Source organism: Oreochromis niloticus, linkage group LG16, assembly GCF_001858045.2.
Source record: "Oreochromis niloticus isolate F11D_XX linkage group LG16, O_niloticus_UMD_NMBU, whole genome shotgun sequence".
In the NCBI taxonomy this organism is placed as follows: domain Eukaryota; kingdom Metazoa; phylum Chordata; class Actinopteri; order Cichliformes; family Cichlidae; genus Oreochromis; species Oreochromis niloticus.
In genome coordinates this window covers 22,017,673-22,038,918 of record NC_031987.2, presented here as the reverse complement: position 1 = coordinate 22,038,918, position 21,246 = coordinate 22,017,673, and the positions used below count along the sequence as shown (strand labels likewise).

General features: G+C 39.0%; 1 protein-coding gene and 1 long non-coding RNA gene across 2 annotated transcripts in view; one reads left to right on the top strand and one right to left on the bottom strand.

Moving 5' to 3' along the window:
• il1rapl1a (interleukin 1 receptor accessory protein-like 1a) overlaps positions 1-21,246 on the top strand; it is a 166,941-nt gene that overhangs the window by 28,263 nt on the left and 117,432 nt on the right.
• LOC112844159 (uncharacterized) lies at positions 15,498-18,602 on the bottom strand. Its single transcript, XR_003216799.1, has 3 exons — positions 18,467-18,602; positions 17,983-18,349; positions 15,498-16,642 (listed from the first exon to the last, which is right to left on the bottom strand). It is a non-coding gene; the product is annotated as an uncharacterized LOC112844159 (long non-coding RNA).

Genomic DNA, 21,246 nt, shown 5'->3' with positions numbered 1-21,246 from the left:
ATTCGAGGTCTTTGGTTATTGTCTATCAATATTTCTTAGTCAAAAACAGGCTACTGTTGCTTTTTGGGATGGTTATATAAAATAACTTTGCAGGCATGACATATAGTTTAATACACTTTGGCATGTTTGCTCTGGGTTGATTCAAAACAGGTAAATGGGAGGAAATTAACTGAGTCATAATTATAATTTTGACTTTAATCATAGATTTACTAAGAGAACTAGATGCCTTATTAGATGTGGAATTCCAATTAGCAAGTCTCTCACAAGGTCTTCATTCCTGTATTTAATGCCAATTTTGCATTGGTCTGTATTGGCTCCAGGTCAACATGGCCATCTACTTTCACTGTGCCCAGTTTTACAAAATCATAACACAAAAGAAATGAATATTTTCTGACTCAGTATGCCTGACAAGATTAGAAAATGTCAGAGTAAGATGTCTGAGCATCTCGACATTTTGGGGATTTTGCCCTCCTGTGAACAGTCAACCTAATCAGCGATAATATAGCAAGCAGGAATGAGCCAGCAGACGTCTCAGAATCCATGCATCGCACTCAACTCACTCTGGGTGCACTGTCCCCTGTTATTCTCTTTTTCTTGTGGGCTTATTGTTTTTGTGGCTTGCTTTGCATATTGCTCATTGATGTGACTGATCTACAGTGGGGGGAAATAATTATTTGATTCTCTGCTGAATTTGAAGGTTTGTTCACTTACAAAGAAATGAACAGTCTGTAATTTTTATGGTAGTTTCATTGTTAATGCAGAGAGCAAATATATCAACCGAAATGCCAGAAAAACTCCCCACACTACAGAAACATTATATAAATTGATTTGCATGTTATTGGATGAAATAGTAGTAATAATCATAATAAAGTGTGAATACAGATTTGATCCCCTACAACCAAGCCACAGACTGGCTGTGTGCCACGATGATCATGAGAAAGGTGGTGGGTCAGCCCAAAACTACATGGAGGAAGCTTTGAAGGCAGTTGGGACCACAGCCACCCCATAAGGACACCATTCCAAACATTCGCTTTTCAAGGTGACAATATGTATGGCATTATCAAGGAGGATGTGACATTTCAAACAATGAGGACTCAGGAATTGGTTCAGTTGGTTCTGAAGAGTGGCCGCCTGAAGGTGTTTATACCATAATGGACTGAAACCTTTCAGTACCTGGAAGATCCCCCTGCTCAATAAGGCACATGTAGAGGCCCTTCATAGGTTTGCCAGTGAATATCTAAAAGATTCAGAGAAAGTGCTATGGTCAGATAAAACAGAAAATTAGTTCTTTGGCATCAATTCAACCCACTGTGTTTGGAGGAAGAGAAATGCTGAATATGACCTAAAGAACACCACCATCACAGTCAAGCATGGAGGTGGAAACATTATTCTTTGGGGCTGTTTTTCAACAGGACCTCAACACATTAAGGCGCCAATGGACTGGACCACATACTGCTAAACCTTGGACAATAACTTCCAAAGTCAGAGCAGTGAAGATGGGCCGTGGATGGGTCTTTCAGCATGACAGTGACTAAAAACATACCACCAATGCAGCAAAGGAGTGCCTCTGTCTCTCTCCATTAAAATTAAACTACATTTTAAAAAAAATTGAGCAAACTTAAAAAATTCAGCAGATAATTAAGTTCAGTAACTCTTAGAAATATGGTATCTTTTTAAAAAAAATTTTTTTAATGTTTTTTATTAGTTTTTCCTGTTTTCACAAATAGTACATAATTGCATAACATAATAAAGTATACAATTCAGAACCAAAAATAAATAAATAAAAAACATAAACAAACAAGTAAACAAAACAGAACAAAAACAAACAAATAAACAGACTGATAACTAAGCACAAAAGCACAAAACACCAGCTCAGGTCCATCTAAAAATAAATAAATAAATAAATAAATAAAAAGAGACTACAATACAGTGCAATACCTGTAGTCCCAGTAGTACGTTGAAATTTGAACACTCAAGAGAATCCTTGTAACATAATATTAGAAACATCAGGTTCCACATAATTCAAGTATGGTTCCCACACCTTAAAGAATTGATCTGTTTTTGAATGCAGTACACATGTAAGATATTCCAATGGCACTAGATCCAACACTACTCTTTGCCAACCTTTAATAGTTGGTGCTTTTTCATTAATCCATTGGAGTAGTATATTCTTCCTCGCCGCATAGGTGAGAACACAGTACAATCTCCTATTATTCTTGGATATTAACCGCCGGCTGGGGAGGCCCAGTATGAGAGACATTAAAATTAAACTACAAATTAAACTACATTTTAAAAAAAATTGAGCAAACTTAAAAAATTCAGCAGATAATTAAGTTCAGTAATTCTTAGAAATATGGTATCTAATCAGATTCTTACTCTGGATGGCATTACCTTGGCCTCCAGTAACACTGTGAGGAATGTTGGAGTTGTTTTGAGCAGGATATGTCCTTCAAAGCACATATTTAACAAATATGTAGGACTGCTTTCTTCCATTTGCACGTCTCCAAAATGAGAAACATTCTGTCACAGAGTGATGCTGAAAAAGTAGTTCATGCATTTATTGCTTGTAGGCCTGACTATTGTGATTTGTTATTACCAGGATGTCCTAAAAACTCCCTGAAAACCCTTCAGTTGATCCAAAATGCTGCAGCAAGAGTACTGACAGGGACTAGAAAATGAGAGGATTTTTTTCCCCATATTGGCTCCCTGATAAATCCAGAATCAAATTTTAAACCCTTCACCTCACATACTAGGTCTTTAATAATCTTCTGTTAATCTTCTCTTAAAGACCTCATAGTACTGTATCATCCCAATACAGCACTTTGGTCTCAGACTGCTGGTTTACTTTAAAATATTCTAGGAACCAAAAGTAGAATGGGAAGCAGAGCCTTCAGCTTTCAGGCCCTTCTTATGTGGAACCAGCTTCTAGTTTGGATTCGGGAAACAGACACCCTCTCTACCTTTAAGATTAAGCTTAAAACTTTCCTTTTTGCTAAAAAATACTGTTAGCATAGGATCAGGTGACTCTGAATCCTCCCTTAGTTATCCTGCAATATGTGTAGACTGATGGGGGCTTCACATGATGCACTGTGTGAAAAGTGTTTCTTCTTCACAAACTTTTTTTCACTCACTATGTGTTTTAGACATGTGAGGTTTCTTCCTGTTAAAAGGGAGTTTTTCCTTCCAACTGTCGCCAAACCGCTTGCTCATAGGGGTCATATGATTGTTGGGGTAGTCTCTGTTTTCTTGTAGGTCTTTACCTTACAATATAAAGCACCTTGGAGCAACTGCTGTTGTGATTTGATGCTAAATGAATAAAATTCAATTAAACAGAGTTGATTTATTCCCCACTGTATTGCTAGTCAGTTTTTGATGACACAACCAAAGTACTTTTAAAACTGAACAATTGGGATAGTTTTGATTTTGTAATCTGTAAATCTTTTCTTCCCAATGAGGCCAAATTTATTCAGTAATTTGCATCAGTGAAGATCACACAGGGTAGCCAAAATGGAAAATAATCCTGGCCTAAATAATCATTTCAGTCAGTCCCTGTTACTAAGTCACCAACCTGACAGCTCACCCGTATAAGAACACAAGGTTGTTGATTAGCTAAATTTCCCCATATTTTTTTCATCACATTTTAAGACTTAAAACTGCCCAAATTGCTAAAGAAACACAAAAAAATTCTGTGCTGAGAACTGTGCACTACATATGCATCAATCAATGTCACCCAATCAAAGGAGGAACGTAATGTATCATCCTACAGGGCACAGTTTGTGTTATCTTTTGCCCCTGAGTCAGCCATAAACAGACAAAAGCTCTGATTATGAATTGCTCACAGCTGCGTCTCTGCATCATCACACCCTATGCTGCCTCTGCTGTCCCATACAGAGACACAAAATAATATGCTGTTTGAACACACTGTCCATTTATACACTCCAAATGTCATGAGAGAGACAGACAATACACATCTCTAAACACATCCAAGGCCTGCTGACCGGTCTGTTAGCCGGAATAATGGCTTTTAAATACAGCGGGCAGGGATGAATGAACATGCTGCAGTGAAAAACAACACTCTGCACTCAACTAAATACAGGAATGGTATCCTCTCAGTTTCTTCCACTTAACTCAGTAAAAACACCATCTTCCATTATACACACACACATATATATATATATATATATATATATGTGTGTGTGTGTGTGTGTGTGTGTGTGTGTGTGTGTTATTGTGACTTAGTGCAGTATGTAAATGGGTAGCCTTACTTCAAAGTATGCATGTGAATGGAAAGTCCTTTAATCAAAGTGTATCACTTGACATGTCCAAATCATGCATGATAGAGGTCACAATCATACAGATAGCATGCAAATTGTATATTATATAAATTATATTAAATATTATAACATGCATATACACAAGTATGTAAATAGAAAGAATTCTTTCAATATTTCCTTTCAATTTAAATACATTGATTACAGTGTGTTCACATTAAAAGCTGTTCAAACGCATTCAAAACTTTTTACTACCAAACATTGGAAATATTGTTTGCTATCAGCACATTAAGAAAAACTCTTATCATCCTGATTGTGTAGTATTGGTACTTTTGTTTCAATCATGAAAGCATGTAATCCAAGTAAACAAAATACTTTTCAGTTTTAAGCGAGATACAGAGGAGCTGTGAATGAAGCAAAACAAAGCCAAAAATAGATATTAAAAGACAGTATGAGCTTTTTAAAGGTTGATTATGGAGTGAAAATGGTATTTAATCTCTCTTGCTTGCTCTCTTGCTATTGAAAAGCACATAATGATGATTGTTTTTATCATTAAATCAAACACTAAAGAAATGTAAAGAAATCTAAAATTGCTCTAAATAGTAAGGGAGAAAACGGTGGATTGTGACTTCACAGAATGAACATTATTCCATACCTGATGTCTTTGTCGGTACAAATAAGACTTTCATAGACCAGCCGAGAGTGCTGCTACTTGTGACTACAGCAGAAACCACTGCAGTCGGCTCGCTGTCAACATACTCTGATATGTCGGGGTATTGCTATGGAGCAATCCCAGCAGGAGACATCAGGGATGTGCGTATGTGCATGTAGCACTGTGTGACTCTATCCATGTGACTTGTGATATCCCAACCTTGGCTTCTCGCTGTGTCTCCAAGCAGGGATAAAAAAAACAAAAAAAAACAACACAAAAATGATACAGCCAATATTCTAGATGAGTCTGCAAAGTCCTGCTCCAAATCCCTGATAAGAGCCCGTCATGGATAACTGTAAATCTGACATGGCCCCAAGGCAGTGTGAGGGATGAAGTCCGTGGAGTTGATGCCTGAATAAACCACTCGATAAGTGTGAGGGCAGGAATACACAATCCAGCCAGTCTGTCAGTCAGTTAATTTATTTGTCAAGGTGCACTCCTTTCATTTCACAAATCATACTGCCGCAATTTCTCTGACACTTGAAAACTGAAATGTGCCTGTCTATACATTTCCTCTGTCAAGAAGATGAGCTAAATGACGTACACAAATAAGATGTAGTGAAACCTTGTCTCTACTTGTCATGCCTGTCTCATACCCCAGAGGCTTCCTGGATGCTTGTATTGAACATTCATTCCTCTCATTTCTAGGGCTGGAAGATCAGCTGTCCACTTTGACATCCGTACACAGTAATATATGTCTGCAGCCGAGTTTAACAACTGAGCAGTCTAAACCTTTAATTTAACGGGTCTAAAGTGATGTTACCAACTCAAAACTAGTTTCAGGCTCCCTTTCTTTGCATCAGCGTGCTCAGCCAGTTGCATTTGATGCTCATTAACAATGCTGTGCTCGTTCTCGGTGCATTTCCCTGGTGTGAGCCACTAAGCAGGAATGTCGAACTAAGGATGTATTGATGATAAACAGAAAATACAGCCGACTGCATTAACCCACAAGACATTAATACAAAAGCAAGCCGACAAACTGGAAGATGTGTGAGCATTTGTAAATATATGGTTTTGTTAACCAGCTGTTTTTGCTTCTTTGTCATACTCAAACATTCTCATTTGGTGAATATACATAATGCACATAATGGAGAAGAGAAAAACACACAATGTATACCGTGGAAATTTTTTTTTTATTGTTTCCTGTTGGCTCACAACATGCAGATGCACTACGGAGGCTGTCCTGGCCTGGTCAATACCTCTCTCTCTAAATGATGAGGAATGGCCTGCGCTGCAGTAACACTGTGCTAGGAGATTGATCACATGCAGACTACTGGAGATTAAATGGCTTTCTTGTGGAAAGCCAGACTGCCCCTGGATGGTGCATTGTGCAGATAGGAAGCCTGTTTTCTTTGCTTAGTTTATAAAAGCTGCATAGCCTTAGGATAGGACAACATGCTGGCAACCGAGCCATAATGTCATATTTTTATGGAGAGGAAAAAGATTGCATTTGACTACACAATTATTTTTACTTACTACACTAAAACAGAAAGAGCGGTTGATTGTATCATCAGTGAAATTGGAAATGCATTTTAGGTTTTGCCTTTGATGTAAGCCATCAGTGTTCGGTGGTGTGGAGATAAGAGGCTTTCAGAAAACTAAGGACGACTTCTGAATGTTTTTAGTCATACACAGCCGTGCACGTGAAAAGCGATTTCCTTGTCACCCATCACTTTCCGGTGTGACATTTGGTCACAAGTGAACATCCATAGACAGCCGACTTGTTCATTTCCCATTGGTTCACATGTCAGTCAGTAGTATTCTTTGCTCCTGTTAGTGTGTGTCATGTGGCCTGTCGTAACTACAAGTTGACAAATTTCATTGTCACCCCACGAATTCTGGTTGCCCTTTTCTCTTCTTGTGTCTAAATGTTTTGTCAAGAGCTAGGTATTTGGTTTCACTTCGGGAGATTTTAAGTACCTTTCATTCAGTAGGTCTTCAACCTGTAAGTAGGTAGGAAGTAAGTAGATTTATTTAGAAAGAGTGTTTGAAGATTCAAATCACAAGTTGCTTCACATCAAATAAAAACAACATAAAATACAAGTAAAATGAAATAAAATTCTATTTACTGAAGTTAAAAAAAGGATGATCTAATTGTAAAAAGTACAATGGTGTCACCAGTTAATTCACTGACACCTCACTATTTATTATCTTAGTTCTTTTTTTCTAGTATAATTGAAACAAAGAAAGTTTGTTTTTGTAGAAGGTAGGAACAGTAACAGATTTTCTAAATATGATTTTGTTAGTATGATTTTTGTTTTATCTCCTTTCATATAGAAATCATTTTTTTTTTAAAAACCTGATTACTACATGAGAATATGTGTCAGAAATCTCAAAAACATATATGCGAAACACAAATGGTGCCAATAAATAAGAATGCCTGTATTAAACATAATGGGGTCATAAATAACTCCACTCAGTCATTTTATTTGCTAAAACAGCATGGTTGCTTGAGGATTAAATTCCCTCTGTAGCTATTCAAAGTTTTCAAAAGGGAAATTATTCCCTTTATTTGATGTCTGCTCAAGCACATTTCATTTATGTGTATGTCGGTGTGTTTGTGTGATGCCACGTGTGATTTGTGTGTCTATTTTGGTGGCACTGCAATGCGTTGTGAAGGCAGTTTACTCCAATGTGAACACGTGATTAGGGATGCACAGAGTAATACGTGCATGATGGCCTCCGCTGACATTGAAGCAATTATGCTGGAGAACCTTTCATGTTAGTGACACAAGTAAATAATATAATATTCAACATGTGCAGTGCTGTTACTGTGTGCGTATGTTTAAATGAGTGTGTTTATATCTACTACAGTAATAATCTCCCAGGTAATCAAGTGCTGGCAAAGGATAAGTACCACTAGACACTTTGATTGGCATCAGAGCAGTTAAGTTCGAATTAGATAGCTGTGATATAGCAGCACTTTGCTCTCTTTAAGTTGTGATATGTAATTTCTCAGAACCTTGAGTGGCTGTTGCACATGAGTAAATTAAAGGTTTTCATGGTGGGTTTGAAATTCCCTAAATTAGTTATGAGTGTATTAGTGCTTCTACAACATTGGACACAGCTGTTAGATTAGTAAGTCACATTGTTTATTGAAGTACAAATGCCATAATTTAGAAAATCACAAATGTATATTAGCAAAAAATTTGCCTAGTGAAGCATAATCTGTAGCAATTCATCTTATTGAAACCTCTGATTGCACAAATTACTAAGATAAAAACAGTGAATTGTGTTTTTAAACACCAGATACTGTTGTATACCTGGTAGTTGCAAATTAATTCAAGAAAAAGTGCGCACCCCTATTTGCTGCAGCTAACATTTTCGGTAACTGTCGCTCATTCATTAATATCGCCTGGGGTCATTCATCTGTTCAGGACAGCTTCAATTCTCGTATCCTTCCTAAACATTTTTAATGAAGCTGAGGATGTTCACTGGGCCATTCCAGAGCATTAGCTTTATTTTCTACAATCACTTATGTGTCGGTTCTTGTCTTGCTGCATGACCCACTTTTTTCTTTAGATTTAGTTCTCAAACAAATGCCCCAATGTTTTGATTTTTAAATCCCTGGTATAATGCAAAATTCATTACTCCATCAATAATGACAAACCACCCTGGCCCAGATGCAGCAAAACAGGGCCAAACTGTAACACTTCCACAATCATGTTTCACAACTGGGATAAGTTTATTCTGGTGGATTGCAATATTTTACTTCCTCCAAATGTAATGCTTCTACTTTAACTAAAAAAAAATTTGGTCTCTGTCCACAAAACATCTTTTCAACAGCCTGCTGATTTGTACAGTAAACCTCAGTAAACTGCAGAAAGGCAGCTACGTTCTTTTTGGATAGCAGCCTGCCTTGTCCAAAATTGCAGTTGACCTAATAGTCAAGTTATGAGCATTAACATTAGCCAGTGTGAGAGAGGATTTTATTTACTTAGAGGAGACCCTGTTATTATCCACTTTCCTCTTGGAGTGATCTTTGCTGGTTGTGCACTCAAGGTGGATAAAAACGCAAGTGAGTTTCTTCCATTTTGTCACAATTTTTTTGCTTGCACAAAAACTTTTTTTTTTCAGAAGATCCTCATAATAGCACGATTCACGATTGTGAAGATCACACTTTTTCTTGCAGCAGTTTCATTAAACTCTTGTTGTTACTTTCATGTAAACAGCAGTGTTTCATGAGCAGCAGGTGAGAATATAAGCTTTCTTAAGGTGCTTTGTGCTATACTGCTTTCACCTGCTCATTTATTTCCCAAGTGGTCACCACAGCGGATGGATCTGCATGTCTGATGCCCCTCCTGATGCAACCCTCCCATTTATCCAGGCTTGGGACCAGCACTAGCAGTACACTAGCTTGTGACTCCCAGAGGCTGGGTTTGTGTCTCTCCCATTTTAAAAACTATTACATTTCTTTCAAAATATGAAGCACTAACTACTAAATGCAGTTAGCTGCGTTCACCAGTGGGCAAAACAGTTGTTGACATAATTGAAAATATTATGTGGCACATGCCACTGAGGTGTGTTTGATTATTATTTGACAGAGATTACATCAGATGCTTTGGAAAACCCAGAGCTTACACTGCAGGCGGCAAAAGCTACAAAGACCACGGTTCTAGAAAGCCCTTCAGGGCATTTAAATTACAATTACCAGCACTTCTAGGTCCTTCTGCAAAGAAATTATACACACTCAGACTCTGGTATTAGACCTTTAGAAGAACAGAACTACAGCTGTCACACATAGAACTAAACATTTACATTCCCAGTGTTGGTGTGTATCTTTCTACCATCCCTCATTAAGCAAAAACTTACAAAAAATTGATCTCCATGCTGGGAATGTGGGGGAGGAATCTGAGTATGTCTCCATATGCTAATGAAAGGAGCCTGCTTCAACAAACTGCTTTGTGCATATTCATCTGAGAATGTTTGTGTGTGTATGTGTGTGTAAGTATGGTTTTTTTCAAAGGTAGGGTGATTTCTAAGCACAGTTATTTTTACATATCATTAGTAGCCCAGTGCAGCCCCATCACCCTGACAACTACATCCCTTCCTTTCCCTATCACCATAACAACTAATCTACCGTAAATAGTGCTGTCTCCCTGTCTGCCTGTCTCTTTCTTTCGCTTTTTCTTTCCATCATTCTTTATTTCTTTCAGTGTTTTCCGCATTTCTCTCTTTCACTCCACTCCTCTTGTTGCCACGTCACCTCCCTCGATCTTTGCCGCTTTTTTTCTTCTTCTCTTACTGTCTAGTTGTTGTGTTGGGAGTTCATTTTTCTGTGCCACTGCAGATGTGGGTGGTTCTGGTGACTGCACAATAACCTTTCTACTGCTTCACATTGTCAAGTGCCTGAGTTCACTTGGCGATCAATAAAAAAAGGCAGGCAGAACGAGTTATCCAACAAAACCCCCAATCCTTTATTGATTTTATACTTTTAACAGCATCCTTTTTTTGCACATATGTATACCTATAAGCCATACTTGGACTGTTTGACATTTAACCAATTTGATGGAGGTATGTCTTTAGAAGCTCAAGGCTGCTCCACGCCTTTTTTGTTTGACCTAAATGTGTTATTGACGGTGAGCCTGGCCTGACAACTTGATTGGCCTTCTACGCTCCGGGATTAACTTGCCAGCCTGGCAGGCTTTTACAATCAAAGATCAAGCCAATGGTCTGTTTGGCTGAGTAGCTCTGGGATTGACTTAACAGCCTGATGTGCTAATGCAGAGTTATCCCAAGGTTGAGCGGGATAGCAAGGACGCACATGCTGTTTTGTGGTCTAAGTAGATCTACAATCTATAAAGAGGCGCAGGACATTTAGAAAGGTGACAGCCAAAAGGTACTTATGAAACAAAAGCAAAAGCCCTCTTTCAGTTGAGTCATCTCATATTTTGCATTCTTTTCTATGCCTCTATTGTTAAAAATGTTCCTCACTCTCTCATGTAATCACTCTTTGAAATAGCTAATTATTCTGGTTTATTCAGTCCCCCCACTTTGTTTCCCTAACTTAATCTTTTCATCAGCAGCACGTGAGGTCAACTTTGTGCACCTCTGCCCAGTTTCTGGTGTTTTTCCTCTGTTCACATACAGTGCTCCTCTGCTTTGCTCTTTCCTTTCTCTCAATATATCTAAAGCTCAAGGGAAGCCCTCTTGTATCCCTTCTTACATAACTGCCTCCCCCTCAGTTGCGCATGTGTAAAAAGCAATGTGAGCGCTAAGGCAGAGGGAATATTGATATCATCAATTCTCACAAAATATTAGGTTTATCCCTCTTAGAGATAGCCGTATCGGAGGGAGACAAACACGAAAGCTTGATTAACGTCTCCTCAGATTACAGGCTGGGATTTTTCTCTTGAGGTCGACGGGCAACCGAAGGGAAAGGCTGAAGAAGCAGACATGAGAAAAAGGTTGAATGGTGTTTGGCGTATACCAGTTGAAATGTTGAAAGGATACACTTTGGCTTTATGTGGTGGCAATTCTTACCACACATCTTGAATTCCTATAGTGTCCCTTTTCTAGCTGGTTCCCATACACACGCCTCAGTGATTTGCTGCATGTGATGTTGTAGCCAGTGACGACAGGACTCTTTTGAAGCTAAAAATGTCTGCACTTTCTCTCTCAACGTCTCTTTCTTTTCTTCCTTCTTTCTCTCGTGCTTTCCCCCTCTCACTCTCTGCCTTCATTAAGAGGTTGTCTTAAGCTACCCAGCTTAACGCTATTTACATTTTCATTATTCTACCGTTACCAGGAAGAAATGGCATGAAATCCAACAGTGTTCAGGACATTAGACAAGCTTCATTCTCACAGCAAATGGATTTACATGAATAAGGAGGCTGATACATGGAGGCAGAGAGTAAGATGAGACAACAGTAGATGAGGAGAAAAAAGTGCAAAAGGAAGGAGGACCTCTAAAATGTATCGAGAGGACAAGATGGGATGCAGAGGCAGGGAGCGGTGGGAAAGACAGATGTACATTGTAAATGAGATGGGATTGTGGTGGTTTTTCGGCTGCATAAAGTGGGCTCTGAGGGACTGGCAGAGGTCCTCTGATCCACTGCATGTGATCAATACAGCTCTGGCTTACCTCATTACTGCAACAGATCTCATTGTAGTTACCATACAGTGGACCGGTGGCATAAAATTCAAGTGTTGAAGTGCATTTCTTAATTTTCTTCCCATTTTTCTCTTTCTCCTACAACACTTTCTTTTCTTGTTTAAATCTCTGGTCATGCTCATTTATAGCTTGGTGTCGTGTGGATGAGCAGTTTTCCCAACGTCCTCACCTTTTGAACACATCTGTCTAGGTTTAGTGTATAAATGATCAACAAATTGTTTCAAATGACAAAGCTCAAGATGGCATCTTGAAGCAGTTACCATTAAATTTTTACCACATTTGAAAAAGTTAAAACACAGTTGAAATAATGTGATTTTTATAAGGAAAATTAACAAGACTTTCCCAGTCTTCATTTTAATAAATTGGCTAATGATAGATTTGAAAACCGAGGGGCATGAAATTTATTCTGCTTCTGAGGAGGGCCACAAAAAGTTTAAGAGCCCCGAGTTAGATAATGATGAAGGATTATGTGTGTTCACTTTCAAGTGCATTGTTTTGTTTTTCTTTTTTCCAAATGTATACTTGTGTCAGTCAGGCAAATGTTGTTGTGTTTTGTGCGTTTGTCTCCAAGCCCCAGTAGTTCCTTTAGAATGCTAATGATAGATTAGCCTCGGGGGCTTCCTCAATCCTCACCTATTATCCTTTGCCAATCTCAGCCAATCACCCTTTTCTCTCTTTTAAACCACTAAGTGCGCATTTTCAACCGCTGCGACCTTGAGACCCTCTCTTCAAGCTAGAAATAAAGACTCAACAATAACAGGAAAGAACTCTAGTTCCCCCCTTTTCTTCCTCAGTTCCTTTTTTTTGAAATTTTCTCAGGAATAAATTTTCTATTTAAAATCTTTCGTTCTCACTTGTTAATGTTGTGTGTTGGGTGAACTGATCACCAGTGTGCTTAGGGCCCTCTCAGTGGTTCAGAGTGATCCTTGGATGAAAATGTTAACAAGGAAGAAAGTCTCAGTAAACACAACAGAAATAGCTTATTTCCTTAAAGGTACAATCACATTTTTTTTGTAGATTATTTAATAGAAAAAAGTATGTTGTACTCATAAATATACATTTATTACTGTGTTAGTACGTCTTCCAACAAACTGATGTATTCTCATAAACTTAAACTTGAAAAATATATAGGATCAGGTGCCAGTTTATGGAATCCACCATGTTGTCCTGCCATCTTGAGTGGCTGAGATGTACATCTCTATTGAACCTAACTGAGTTTTATATATGTGGTTAGAAACCGGCCACATATGTAGTACACCAGAAATGAAGGAGAAGAGAAGTTTTAATTTGTATCTTCACCTTTAGGCTCAAGATATAAAGCATCATACCAATGTTTCATCATCTGTTTTATCATCTTATCACCAAAGAAGCAAAATTGCAAAGAGACAACGTGTCCATCATCCACTTCTCTCTCACCTCAAGCCTCATCTCCTAAACTGAAGCCAGGGCTCTAACACACATAAGCATAACTACCTGTTATGCTTATGTGTGTTATGCAACAACTACCTGTTGTCAGCAGATTAGTCATGGGACTGCAAACAGCACACAACAAGTTGGCTAAACAGCAATGCCAGCTGGTTATAAGCTAACATTATACTAGCTAATCTTAGGCTTCAGTATCATGAAAATCACACTTTTCCTCTGATAAACAGCTGGATTACATTCTCGTATCATATAAGTGTCCAGCAATGTTTGATTCTCTTCAGAGAAAGTTTCACTGACGTCAGCTAACAGCCGCTAACATTAGCAAGAACAGCAGCTCTTACTGATAGAAACGTTCAGGATATCCTCAACAGCTCACCGCAGTATCACTGTGACTGGACAGAGCTGAGCTTCACTGACTCGTCGATTCGTATCGGACTCCTTTCACAAAATTTTACAGCCTCCTCCAGAATAAACAGATGTGGACATATGACCGTTAGGATAAACAGTAGACTGATAGCCTACACTGGGGTGGGGAACTCCAGGCCTCAAAGGCCAGTGTCCTGGAGGTTTTAGATATCACCCTGGGTCAACACATCTGAATCAAATGATTAGTTCATCTGGAGGTAATTTAGCCATTTAAATCAGCTGTGTTGGATCGAGGATACATCTAAAACCTGCAGTTTCCCACTCCTGGCCTACACTAACAACAGATGAATGGCGGCCAGAGTTGTTTGTTCTACACCAGCCTCTATAGCTAGTGGTATGCACTTGAATTTGCCGGGGGTAAGAAAACGTATTCAATTTACTGCAGTCTGCAAACATCTGACATCTAGCAGGGGTATTTTGCACACTCTAACTCTGTGCTACATACTGCTGTCTCCTTGTAATGTACACATATATACTGCTGTATAGTGTTGTAAATAGGAACTGTTATATTATGATGATAAATGTAAATGATTCAGTTGCAGATTTTCTGTTCCTCTTTTAAAATGGGGACGTTTTAGAGTCATATGGAAGCTTCACAGCACATATTCACTCCTTAAATGAATTAAAGTAAAAACCCTGAACTCTGGGCTACAGTCAAGTGAGGGGATGTGGTGGCTTTTCGCTAGAAAGAAGAGTTACTGCAAATCCATACAAAGTTGTTCTGAGTGGTAACCTTTATCGTATGAAAAAACATTTCTATGCCGACTGGAGCGGTCTCCCTCCAGGATGACAGTGCCCCAATCCAAAGGGCACGATGGGTCATTGAACGGCTTGATGAGTATGAAAAGAATTTGATGACATGCTATGGCCTTTGCTGTCACCACATCTCAAGCCATTTGAACACCTATGGGAGATTTTGGATTAGCATGTTGGGCTCATCTCTCCAACATCATCATCAAAGTCAAATGAGGGAGTAACTTTTGGAAGAATTATTTTTAACTCCTCCGATTGATTTCTAGGAATTTGTAGAATTAAAGCCGAAGCGCACCGAAGATGTGGTGGCCCACTGCCTTACTGTTTTTTCAGCTGTATATTTTCCATTAATGTACAAAAACAAACAAGAAACTATTATTCGTCAATTTGTGTGAGTTGGGACTAACAACTGATAACAGTACGCCATAACTCAAAGGCATTCACTATAATACACACATATCTTAATCAAATTAAATGTAAACAGCATGAACACACAGAAAGCAGGGAATCATTGTACACAGAAGAGCTTAGTACACATGCTCTGAATCCACTCTCTGCCGTGTTTGAAGGTCAAAGGTCTCCCTCTTTAAACACTGGAAGAGATGAGAAGAGCTGCTATCCATTCTCGCAGGCCCATCTTGAAATTAGAGATTGCAAGGCCCTGTATCCTGTTTTATTGCTAATCATTTCTAACAATTCTGTTTCAGTTTTACAATTTAATTTGTCCGTCCCTGTTTTAGATTTGCCTTTGCCCAAAAACACACCAATCAAATTAACAGAGCAGTTCAGCCTATATTGTAGCTCAATGTGATTCAGAGTTGATTTTGATGCAATATACTCATCTATTAACAGGACATTTGCCCTGCTGTTGCCATCCATCATACAGCTAAAGTACTCCTAATGCACACATACACTTGTTGGAATCAGAGAAAACACTTATCGGCCCCATAAAGCTTGTCATTATTGTCTGTGGATGAGAGGGAATAGGTGGGAAAGTGATTTGTGAAATATTGGAAGCGAGAGGGTGAAGGACAATACCTCTGCACAGGTACACGTCACCCTTTTCAAAAGTGCTCTCATGTCCCCGATCATTCCACTTTGGTGTCCCACTCCAACCCCTGCTCTTGTGGGCTTCATTCATCAATAATTGAACCCAGAGGTGCAAGCCAAATTAGCAGAATTATTTTGAAGTAGCTGCATGCCTGCTTTTGACTAATGGGATGGTGCTTTTGGGCAGATGTTTTATTGAAAAGGAGGAGGTTTTAATTCACTTTAAATTTTTGATAAGTAGTGTTATACTTAGATTATAGGCAAACCGATTTTCCCCCTCTAATGGATGGGAGAGCTGTTGGAACAACTTCACAACAAATAGCAAACGCTCTGGAGCTTAAGTACATTCCCTACTTCCCATAGAATGGCAAATTTCTTTTTTCTGAAAGATTGTAAGAGACAGTAATGACCATAATTGCCTGCCAAGGCTTATTCACATCCACAGCTCAATACATTTTGTTGTATCAGCGTCTCACTGGTGAATCCCGACTTTCAGTCACATTCACGCTCTTCTTTGTTAAAATAACCGAATGTTGTTTGAGGGCATGACCACAGTTTTTCCAATATTGTGTCCTATGAGGACTTTCCAAAAGGCAGTGCTGTTTGTAGCCTGGGATCTTGGACTCTATTACTACTGGAAAGATACACATGCGCCTCTTGTCCAGCACACATCTTTGATTGTAGTCTCGAGGTCTCCTTTTCTTTCTTTTGAGGGTCATTTTAACATGCAGTCACCATTACCAGCCGGACCGCTGTGTCTGAGATCCCCAGCATATCACTGGCATGACTGAGCAAGGCACAGCTGTTGCAGAGCAGGGCAGAGCGCAGTCGGGCACCGGTCCAGACTCGCCAGCAGCTGGATTAGCAGTGCAGCTATTAGCATCTGAACTCCTGTAATGTGACAATATGACATGGATTATTCCATCTGAGGGCGAGTGGCAGGAGCAGACAGCAAGAGAGGAGAAAGCTGTGAGGTGGGGTAAAATGCAAAACTAGGAGTCAGGAAGGTGGGGAGGTGTGAGTAAAGGATTATTGGATGCTGAATAGAGAGAAAAAGAGCTAAAAGAGTGAACAGCCTGAAGGTGCAGAATGGACAGAAAATGGGAGATTGGGTGGGAGACGAAACATGATTATGCAAAGAGCAGAATCCTGAATTAATGAAAGTAAACAATTGCATTTGTGCAGACGTAAGAAGAAAAGGTATTGTTGGGTTATAAACTTGTGCAGATTTTAATTTTAAATTCCTCCTAGACCATTGATCTATTGTGTACATTTTTCTTTCAAAGGCAAACACAAGAACGAAGGGGATTGACTATATTTTTATTGGTCCCATCATCAATTCTAAGGACGTACAGTATAAATATTAATAAATGTGCAACTGTGGACACATTGATTCAACTGCTAAATCTTTTGTTAACTGTTTGATGAATAAAACATTCAATTACTGAAAATACCAGTTATAAAATGGTTTGTTGAGAATATATAGCCAAACACAATTAGTTTAGTATAAGAGAGGTGGAACATCTTTATTGAAATTACTCATTTTAATATGAATACATTTCCTTCAACCAACCAACAGTCGATCACCTTCATGCTCATTTAGTAAAATTGTGATACAGAAGTCATCATTTTATTTCTCATGTGTTCCTCTGCCTTATGTTTACACATTTCTGCAAATGTTTTGTTGCACATTTCTGTGAAGCCTGTAGTGTATTTGAAATATCCTTTATTAATGAACAGGCCTAAAAGGTATCTGTTTGTGTATGTCTTCAGTCATTCGCCACAGGAGGTGGCTCATAGCGTCTGTTTCTCTGTAATGAAGGTCTTTTTCTCTCTGAAGAATTCTTCTGCTGGTATTTTCATTTTTACTACATGAACTTTCTCCACAACAACGTAACTTACAACGTGTTTGAAATTTAGTGAATAAATGAATTTTTTTTAAAAAGCTACACTAAGGCTCAACTCATCTCAGTGACTGCAACATATCAAAAGGATGCCACACTCAAGATGTTTATTTAAACAGAAAATATGAAAAAAACAAAGAAAGAAAGAAACCCGTAGATCATGGATGTTGCTTCAGGATCAGGAACATGAAACTAATACACAATTGCCACCAGAAGACAATAGCTGTGGTTGCAAAAAGGCTTCTGATCTGAGTCTGTGAACTGCTGAGTTCATGGTCTCAGTCAGTCCTTTTGGGTCATACTGAATAAAAAAATAAGTCTATTTACCAAATCTTGGTCATACTATGCTGCAAACTGGAAGATTGTCCGTGGTATGCTCACTGATGAGTGGTTAGCCAATGAGCAATTAGTTCCCAGTCAGACCCTCTCCTGGCCACGTGAAGACGCTTGCCTCGAAGTTTTAGCTCGGGACTTCTACAGCTACATCCATCTTTTATATTGTTTATTTTTAAAAAAAGAAACAGACTACTTGGACCTCAGTCCTAAAAGGAAAGGAGATAAATCCCCACAAAGAATCAGGGACCTTAGAACCTTATGCGGGAGAGTTGGGTAGTCTGGGAGAGAAAGAGAAACTCTTTTCCCAGCCTCCTTTAAATCAGAGCAGGGCGATCATCAGTTACTCCACCTGATGCACCTGAGAGAGAGAGGGCGAGGAGATGAGTGAGGGAGGAGAGAGAGGGGGAAAAAGAAGCAAACACAAGGCGAGGGAGCAGAACACTAACCCCCTATAGTCTGATTCAAGAACACCTACTAAGTATTTAGGCCTTGACATCTTTCCAAGTGAATATTGTGTGCTGCGGTGGTTTATGATCCTATTACGTATGCAACTGTTGCAGTATAAGGAGAATCGCTGGGTTGCTAGGCAATAAGCACAGCCTCTGTTTTTTTTCCACCATAAGTTGATAAAAGTATTTGCCTTTCACATTATGATTTCTGTTTGTTTTTTTGTATTGTGGTGCAGTCAGTTTTTATTCTTTTGGTCTTTGATCTTCCCTTGCTTTTTTTTTTTTTTAATGATTTTATTTTTCATGCACATGCATCAAGTTCACCAAGCAATGCCATACCTGCCATAACTCGGTGGCTGTATGTGATCCTGGGAACAAGAATAGTTCAGCTGTTGGTTGGTTGTTTCGTGAGTTGGTTATAGTTAAAGTTCAAGAATCTAGCAAAACTGTCAAAAGCAAATCTATAGTGTAATTCATACTGTAACTTGTGATCTCTGAGACAGCTATATTATATACTATATACTGTGTGTTTTTCATTTGAAGAGGTTTCTTACAGTTAGTGAGCATCTAAAGAAGGGATTTTACTGTAGAACATATTACTAGGATCAACACTTATTATACTGCTGTCGAGCTCTTGAAGGTTTTTAACAATCCAACAAGTGATCGTTAGAATAGTAACTGCTTACTGGCCTTTTCTTCTGCCTTCTTGACAGTTCATTTGTCTGTTTTTCAGTATATTTTAGGTCGCTGTTTTAAAAACTGAACTGAGCAGCAGATGAAAATGAGCATATCTGACTAATTCATGTATAATTAAATAAAATCTACTAGTTTGTATCACGTAATGTGATACATAGAAAATGAAATACAAGTTTTAAGTATCAGTATGATGTTTAAAAGAAATTATTTAATCTGGTGTTAATCATCAGCTAAATCCTGAAAAGCAAAACATCACCATGTCAGCTATTTGTGATTCGGTGCAGCACAGTGTGCTGTCTGTTAAATTTAAACTGTTGCCACTTAATTTTATGAGTCATGTAATTATACATATTCTAAGCTTAAAAAGGCTGACTGTTTCCTGTGACAGGCATAGATATATAAAGCAGATTCTATCATTGTATAAGAAGCAAGTCCCGTTCAACAGAGGTAGAGGGAGAAACTGGTTTAGAGAGGCAGCTATGCTGTGGTTCATCCTGAGTCTCTGCTGCTTCTTCAACATTATCATTCTTAAAGGGAACTGATCACCACTGACCCCTCCACCAGAACCCAATTGTAGTTGCTGTGGTAACGAAATCTAATGCTGGTCTCTTTGTTTTTAGTTAAGTGCTTCATATGGACTTCAAATGGCCCACAAAGAGGATGTACTTTAACTAGTGTGCATTCAAAAACAGGGACAGGATTCAAGTCTTAGTTCCTAATAAATCTGAATTAGAGACAAAAGACAATTCTAGAGTGATACTGTTAATGTGGTGTCTGTTGGATGATAAAAGAAGGACATAAATTGCTATTGAGATGGAACATAGAGTTTTCATGCTCATATTTTCAGCTTTCAATTATGTCAACTGCATGGCTGCAACCACAATTCTTTACATATTTCGCAAAGAGGACTGTTATCACTTCATGCTTGATCACTGTCTGGTGCAGCTAGTGGCATTATCCATGGACTGCCACAGATATCTATGTCAGTCCAAGTCCAAGACCAAGATAACTACCTGCCCAATCATTCATCTGTCTCCTCTCTGACTTGCCCCTAAAGCAAACCCAGTAGGAGCACACCGCCGCTGGCCTGCTTCCCTGATTCCCTCCTGGCTGAAGAGCTTGTCACAAGCAGAGCTGCATTTAGATACAATGCTCCATTACATCAATAATAGATAGGAGGATGAAGGAGGCAGGCCAAATAGGATGGGACAGCTCACTCAACAGGAGATGACGAGTTGCAATGATGGGGGGGAAAGTGTGTGTTTGTATGTGCATAGGACTGGACATGCTACACGAACAAGAGGCGCATGTGAGAGATGAGATGACAAGAGAGAGAGAAGGTCTGTCGGATACTGGGCGGTATCGACTTAGTGGATTTCTGCTACGATGGCACCATTTAGGATCAGACTGACCCAGTTTCCACAGAGCCCATACATTTTAGATAATCCCTAAGGAAACTGGGTTTGCACAGTCTGCCTCCCCTGCATGATTTCACATTGTAGCATACAGCAGGTAGAGTCAGGGACACAAAATGAAGCACTTAAACGTACATGCTGAATCATGCACGGTTGTGTTAAAGAGAGGATATTCATTTCCCTACCTCAGTTAAACCACCTTCCTTTGCTCAGTCCTCCTCCTCCTCCATGTGCTCTTCCCCCTCTCCCTCCTTTTTCCCTTCTGCACCAGTTGAAGTGGTTATGTGGCTTTATGCGGCAGCCATTTAAATCATTACCTTCCCCACATTGATCCAGCCAGAAGGTAATTGGCTCAATCAAGAGAATTAAAAGCCCGGGTAAGATTGAATAATTCAGCACACAGATCAAAAGAGGAGGGGAAGAAGAGAAAAAAAGAGGATGGGGGGGAGGGAAATAAGAAGAATGCCGATATTAACGCAGTGAATGAGAAAGTGAACACTGCAAGTAAAGGGGAGGGCAAAAAGAATTAAAATGAGAATATTAGCATGTGAATGAGGTAGAAGTATATGCAGAGTGACAGACAAAATAGTGCAGCATTATGATGCAGAAACTGACAGACAGAGAGCACTACGACTGCACAATGAGCAAAAACAAATAAGGTAAATACTTATGTGAAGCTGAATGGGAAGATCGGG